The sequence below is a fragment of the Petaurus breviceps genome, unplaced genomic scaffold, assembly GCF_028583685.1.
Source record: "Petaurus breviceps papuanus isolate PSGF00001 unplaced genomic scaffold, PetGlider_PUasm1.0 38, whole genome shotgun sequence".
In the NCBI taxonomy this organism is placed as follows: Eukaryota; Metazoa; Chordata; class Mammalia; order Diprotodontia; family Petauridae; genus Petaurus; species Petaurus breviceps.
The window spans coordinates 11,641,381-11,649,432 of NW_027186304.1; the positions used below are offsets into that span (position 1 = coordinate 11,641,381).

An 8,052-nucleotide genomic window follows, 5' to 3' on the forward strand; every position below is an offset into this window, starting at 1 on the left:
AAGTCAGTGACCATCACATCTTGACAGATTCTCTATGATTTATTGAAGTTCAATAGAAATCCAATTACATGCCTGGTGAAAATGATCTTTAAAAGAACATGCTTTTCTTTCTGAGGCATTTAGGTAGCACCAATCATTTAATCACTTTTTGCCTCAGATTACTTATTTATAAAATTGAGATAATAAAAGCACCTACCTGCTACGGTTGTTATAAGGGTCAAATAAAATAATGATAAAAATGCTTGGCACCATGCCTAGCACAGTTAGTGCTATAGAAATGTTAGTTATTATTAGTGATTACTATTTTCCTTCTTTAAAAACCCAACAATTGAAGTGTGTATGCATATAAACAAATCTTACATATACACACACACAAATACACACATATAAACACATAAACATATGTAAATTTCCTTAAAAGGAAAATTATTTGTAATTTGAAAGTAGAAGGAAAATTTCATTGCACAATTAAATATTTTAAGATTTGTGACATTAAGTGAAGCAGAAGCACATTGAATATACCAAGATTCTGATTCACTTGGCAAGAATGGCTAGTTAATTTAGCCTATGGGAGTAGGTAGTTTGGGGAAAAATGAGTTCTAAAAGATTAAATTCATTGAAAAAGATCAGCAAAACTAAATTACGTCAGAAATAACAGCAGAAGCCTAACAATCTTTGACACAATGTTGAAAACAGTGGTCTTCTGGGTATGATTGACTTGCTTTCTATATTTTTAGTATCATATTTCTATTTCAAGGCTTACCTCAGGTGATCATCATCCTCGGGATGTGCTCCTTGACCTTCCTCTTCATGAAATCTACCACCCTGGGGTGGCTAGGTGATGCAGTGAATAGAGCACCGGCCCCAGAGTCAGAAGGACCTGGGTTTGGATCCGGCTTCAGACACTTAACACAAAAACTAGCCCTGTGACCTTGGGCAAGTCACTTAACCCCAATAGCCCTCCAAAAAAAAAAAAGAAAAAATCCACCACCCAACTACAAAAGAGGTAGCATTACGACTGAACTTCAATGTATTTGAAAAGGCATGCTGAACATATTTTTTAATGTGTGTAACAATAATCCTCATTTTGCTCATGATAATAGGCAAATACTGACAACAGACTGGATGCAAATGCAGTAAAATCAAACCTCTGTTTCTCATCACATGTTTGAAATTTGCCATTACTTGGGTACACCACTATTTATGCATAAGGGTAACTCTTCTGGGTTGGTTTTACCATCTGTCTACATTAAAATTATGCTAGTGACCACAGGTGCTGGAATGATTTTTAAAGCTTAAAGAATAATTTGTACAATCATAGAGACCTCAATCTCACCAATGTTTCTTTCCTTTCCAACATTATCAGTTGGAGGCTGATGCGTGATCTTTTCCCTACACTTTCAAATCCAAAGGTTAGCCTTTCTAAAAAATAAAAAAAGTATCCTTATTCTCTTATATCAGTATAAGTATCTTTTTTATTTTTCTTTTCCCTTTAAAATAAGTCTCCTAGAATCCATCAATACAAGCTTCTATCTTTATTTTTATCCTTAAGTTTAACTTAAGTTTGTTCATTTTGACTACTATGCATTAATGCAGTTCTTTGGAAGGAGATCCATGACATTGTAGCTAAGTGAATCCATCTCCATTTTTCTCTGAATATCTCTTCACAGTTTTCTGCTTATTGGTTCCTTATTTCACTCCCTTTCCCTTCTATAGACCAGGGATTAATACAGTCTGTGGGAGTCTTTCCTGGAATATGATGACCTTCATTGGGTGATACAACGAACACAAAAATGTCATCAAGGTTTATAAATCATGGAGATAACATACTATCATTGCTTTGTCTTGTTGTTTGTATGTGTTGTCACTTTTTCATTCTAATGACTTGTTAGATGTTGTCCTGTGAATTGGTAAACCTTCATAAATTGAAAATGTAGATTGTATTAGGAAAGTCATGGTGTCTACAAATAAGGAGGTGATAAACACAGTGTTCTTTATCCTGGTCAGATCACTCTGGAATATTATTCTCATTTCATTTCTGGATGCCACAGTTTAGGATGGGCATCAATAAATTATAGAGCAACAGATACATACTGATGGGTAAGTTGGATTTGAAGAAATTTGAAGATGCCTTTCATTGCTGAGATTCTGTGATTCGTGTGTGTGTGTGTGTGTGTGTGTGTGTGTGTGTGTGGAAGAGAAGGAGGAGGAGAGGGGTTATATCTTAACAGGTAGGTTATGATATTCTAGAATTTCCCACCTTTCCTGTATAGAGGAAAGTGGGAAGGATGGCACATATGCTACGATGTGAATATTGGACATGTCTGTTTAGGTAAAAAAAAATTTCCCAGAGTTTCTCCACTTGATTGTCAATTTAGGAGAGAACTCCAGATCGATCTGCCAGAGCTACCAGAATAGGGATCCTCTAGACTTTGAGGACCATTTGGCTTTGAAGACTCAGATGTTGATGATGCTAAGAGAAAATAGGTGCATAGTTTCCCAGGTACTAACCTGACCCTTTCTTTTCCTCTGGCTCTGGAACAGGCTGAATAGGTGCTTGGTTATCTTATGTAGTACTGACTGGGCCTGTGTATTGAAATGCCTGATTGCTGCTCTTGTCCTATTTCCACCTGAGATTTGGATTGGGCTGTCAGAACTATGCTGCCATAGTGGTTAAATGCCAAGAACCTTCCTGTGGACTAGACTGGTAACTTTTTGTAAATTGTTTTACATATGCTATTTGATCCTCATAACACCAAATGAGATAAGTGTATTTATTATGGTTATTTTAGAGATGAGGAAACTAAGGCTCATAGGAGTTAAGTAACTTAACCAAAGTCATATATCTAGGAAGTAGCTAAAGAGATATCCAAACTCAAGTCTCCTTGACTCTTAAACTAGCATTCTACATATTATGGTAAGCTGCCTCCTAAAAACTTCAACTGACAATTTACAGTGGATATTTGTGAATTCCATAGAGGTTCTGAACCTTCAGCCAATAAAATTCATATCTTTATATCTATCTATTATTTATCTATTTAGAGACACACATACACATATATTTAATAACTGTATTTTAATATAATTACAACTGTTATATAATTAATTTCTTTTTGACCCTATATAGTTTATTTTATCCTTTTAAAAGTCTTTACTCTGAAAGGGATTAAGAGATTTCAGCAGAGTAGCAAATGGGTCCATGGCACAAAAAATGCCTTAAAACCCCTATTCTAATCCACAAGGCATGGCCAGAAGAATATGGCTATGAATAATTTGAACTAGTAAAAATATCAAATATTGAAAGGTTACAGGAATTATAGAGGTCATCTAGTGCAAAGTTTCTTCTTATAGAATTAAAAAACTGAGGCCCAAAGAAGTTAAGCAATTTGTTAAAGGCCATTTAGTGATTAAGTAGAAGAGTGAAGATTCAAAACTGTGTCTTCTTAACTTCAAACTCATTACTCTTTTCATTGCACCATGCTGTTGTCTTTATAGGAGAAGTACCTATATTGATGAGTCCCTCCACTGAAGCATCAAAGTATCATCTTCAAAAAAAAAAAGTTTTGCATTTAATCATGGCCAGTTTGTCTCATTCTAAATTGATAAATAATTCCTTTGCCTTTATTAATAGGGAACTGATAGTTGATTTGAGAATAAAGATTGTTGTATTAAAAAGATTTTTAGCAGAATTCTCTCAAAGTATTCATGGAATAGGTGTAGCTGAATTAGTAGGTCTAATCAGGCAATAAGACCATTCTGCATTTTATTGCCTAAACTATAAAAATGGATTTTATTTTTAACTGAGGGTAAGAAAGAGTTTTCATTATAGAAACTTCTTTTTCTAAATGTCACTACATGATAATTGTAATGACCAAGTCTACCCCAGTGAAGAACTGAGCAAATGCAACTTCATACCTTCCCTGAAGAAGCAGAGGATTATAGATATTCAATATTGTGCACACTCTCAAACCAGACAATGATTTGTTACTTTTGATCATCTATTTTTTTTGTCTTTATTATAAGAGATAGCTTGTTGGGTATGGGAATAGGGTAAAACATACCTATTGCTTGAAGGCCAAGTATGCTACATTCCACCCCTCCACAAGAGTCCTCAGGTACTCCCAAAGTAGTTTGGGGATCATCTAATGACTCTATTATTAGTTCCACCCTGTGTTCATAATGTTCCGTCAAGTTTAAGGGGTTTCTTTGAACGTTAGTATCATTTAACCATTTAACAGTCATATTAGCATTTAAAATTTTTACTTCAAAATGTAGAACAGACACACACTCCTTCCTCTCGACATATGGTAGGCATAATACTCCCTTGTACCATCTCAGTTTCTGAAGAGTAGACAGGGACTGGTTTCATAGCTTAACTGAGCTGCTTTATAGCTTGGTCCTGCAAAGTCCCAAATCCAAAGACCTTTCTTGTACTCATGTACCAAGTGCTGTATCTTTGAACATCTTCCTTGTTGGAATGGTAGGAACATCCATCCTGGAATCTTGTTTTCAATTTCACCATGACTGACGTCTAGGTAAGGAGACTCCACTGTCAATGACTAGAATTGAAAAGGAAAAACAAAGTATTCCATATCAAAACCCCAATCTTGCTTCTCAGGGCCACAGGTCCTGAAAGAGGTGTACAAAATGTTATTCATTGTGCTCACCCAGTTAATTTCAGAGCAAACATGTTGGGGATGACGAAGATCTTCACATCCTTACTTACCTGGGGAGGGAGGGAGACTTGAGAAGATTTTAACTACTCCAGTCTTGTAGCTTTAATCCACAGCCTATTCTGTCTCCAAAGCCAATGAACAAGGCTGTCTCCATCCTTCCACATGCTTCTCCCAGAAGCAGATATCTTCTTCCTAAGTGATCTTGGGCACATGAAAGACTTGGTAACTATATTTGTACACACATATACATATATGCCTATATATACATATATGTGTGTATATGTGTAGATGCCTATACATATATGTATGTATATATATACATATATATAAAGACACAAAATGTTTGGAAAGAAAAATGAAACTTTAAAATATAAGCATTATAATTTTAATTTGGATTTGAAGAGGGTAAGTAAGAGTTATTTCAGATTCCTTTTTGATTTTAGCTTCAAAAATAAAGGAAGGAGATGAAGCAGCATAGGGAATTCACATGGAAAAAAGATAAATAGATGACTGCCAGTATTATTTTGCCTATTGCTGAGTCCCAGGATTTAGTTGTACCATGCTGAGTGGCTGCTAACTGGCAGGGGAGCTGGCTGTTCTATTTTTTTATAACATGGCAATCTTATTTAACTAAAGAGCCTGAGTGGTTCTCTTTCAGCATCACAAGGAAACTTGACATAGGCCAAGCCACCAGTGCTCCGCTGCCATCTAGCTTGAGGCCAACGATACTCAGGTTTTTTCACTCTACTGTCAACTGACCTTAATCTCTTCATGGTTAATGGAAAGAGGAAGAAACAGAATTATGTAAGCAGAGATGCTTTCATGTCTCTCCATTTTCTATGAAGAACAGTTAACAACAGCTCTCACAGCAACCAGAAATCAGCAGGTTGAAAAGACCACTCTAACACATGAGGAAGGTAAAATTATTCATTCTCACAAACATCTTACATAACTCTGATGTTGTAAAATAGTCATTGCTTCTATATGGAAAGCCTGATTTCTACTTATAAAGAGACCAGTAAAGATGATCAAACTTTTCCATTACACAAACTTAGCAAGATGATGCAGGATGCAGGAATATATATATGTATGTAAACTAAATAATAACAAATTCAGACATGAAAATAAAAGAACTTGACTATATCTCCCTGTTTTGGTATAAGCAGGAATGTCATGATAAAGGTAATTTTAGTTTATGCATAATGAGAAATTTCTTGTTGAATTTGTAAGCCTTTTTGAAGTGATTCAGGTCAGAGCAATTGCTACAAACAATTACTAAAATAGGATACATAATAAAGGGAAATGCGATCAAAATCATATGATTTTAAATATCTGACTTCCTTTACTGGTCTTTGGGGTGTTCATATAATCATTCAGAGGGCTCTGAATGAATCCAATTGAGGATAGTTAAGCAATGTAACTTGAGAGACCCCTTCAACCCCAAAAGATGGAATAGATAATACAATTTATCAGGGAGAGATGTATAGTATATTAGGAGAACAAGAGACATTGCTAAATATCACTAGTCAATTGTTAGCTTTGATTGTCAATGAAAATGTAAAGGAAGAGGTACAGAAGAAGTTAGAAAATACAGTTCAGATTGAAGAATTATATGAAGTTGAAGTCATATAGACTACTCAGAGTTATAATGCCTACATATCACAAATAATTACATAAAATTATAAATCATATATATCATAAATTCTTTAAGAGGATACTGGATGATATAGGACACAAGAAGACACAGATGACACAGGAAGTCACAGAAAGCCAACATCACGAGAAGAGTGAAATGGTCTTTATCTTATAGATAAGACATTATTGGTTGCTGTGATTGGTATTTGACGTCTTCATGCAGTCAGATGATTGACTAGAGCAAAGATCAAAATCAATTAAATTAGAAGAAAAAATGAAGATGAAAAGACATTGCATAGAATTATAGTACAAACTGAACTGTTCAAACAAGCTGCTAATGCCCCCCTCCAAAAAAAAAAAAGAAAAACAGAAAAAAAGTAAAGATATTGACCTTACCATCATTGTCTTTAAAAGTTTAATGGTATTAAGTAGTTTCTACAATAAGGCCAGAAAAGGGCAGGAATTTCCTTAACCAGCAAATACTTGATTTTTCCTTGTCAATATCAGTTGTGAATAAAAACTCATTCATTAAATACTGTGGAGAAAAGCAGAAGATTAAAAGTACTTACCCTTCAAAAATTAGTAAACATCATCAAAAGTGAAAATAAGTGTGGAAATTTTGACATGAGAATCAAAGTACTTGTAACAAAACAAGCACATATAAAAGATATATTAGGAGTACAACAGATACGACGAATTCCAGTAACTGTAACAGACTTGTTGGAATTTCTAAAACAATCGGTTTTCATCATAGATTTCAACAAAACCAGTACATTTGAATTCTACCACCTCAATTCAGAATATACTGAACAAGAGCATGGAAATGAGTCTTTTAAAAAATGAAATTGAGAAGACTATATGGGTCATACCAAAGAGATAGGTATGAAATGTTTGTAGAAGGCACACAGATGGGCCACAATATTTACTAATGGATATGATACAACTCAACCATGTAATAGTGGGTGAACAAATAGATTGATTTGATCCATTAAGGATAACTGGGTGGAGGAAGCTGCTCACCTTATACTCTGGTTCAGGAGGAGATCTCAGCAACAGCACAATCTTGATTACCAAACAACATGGTTATCAACTTTCCTTCCCAATCTAGTGCCTAAGGGAAAAAGGTCCCCTTTAACCTTCTCTATAAAGTCTAAAATTTAAACTTGTTGTAAATAGAAAGTGTCATGAAAATGCTAGACATCCTAAATATTATAATTTCTTCACTCATCCTGTGAAAATGACCTAACCTCAAACTTCCATGAGATCTTAACATACTAAAGTTCTCTTGTACTACCCTTTCATGCAGCGTTGGCATTGTTCTCTCTCCCGGGTTTCTCCAGTCGATAATGGGTTTCCTAGGTTTTTCCCTCTGCTACTTCTTCCAGGCTCTATTGTCCTCACTCTCCATTTCCCCTTTTCTGTGAGTCATAGGTCTTTGTGGGGCACCTCCCTGTGGAGTTGGAAGTGGGTGGTATGGAATATCGGGCTAAATTTAAGAGCATTGCCGAAAATAACTGCACAAGATGTACTGGAAAAGCACAATAATAAGAGAACAAACAAACTCTGTCTAATAGGTCAGAAATTCTGCTATCACACGAAACAACACCCAAGAAGGGGAGCTGAAAGAGCTGCAATGAAGCTACTCAGTAAAAAATAAACTGAAAAATTACACAAATGAGTGGCTCTGATAGAGAACTGAAGCTAATGTAGAGATTTAAAAAAATTCCTAGTGGCCTGGGGT

The 8,052-nt window shown here is 35.1% G+C and overlaps 1 long non-coding RNA gene across 1 annotated transcript; it reads right to left on the bottom strand.

Moving 5' to 3' along the window:
* Positions 1–4,024: 4,024 nt before the first annotated feature.
* On the bottom strand, positions 4,025–7,725 carry LOC138169996 (uncharacterized). Its single transcript, XR_011170502.1, has 3 exons — positions 7,332–7,725; positions 4,727–4,877; positions 4,025–4,559 (listed from the first exon to the last, which is right to left on the bottom strand). It is a non-coding gene; the product is annotated as an uncharacterized lncRNA (long non-coding RNA).
* Between the last annotated feature and the right edge of the window lie 327 nt (positions 7,726–8,052).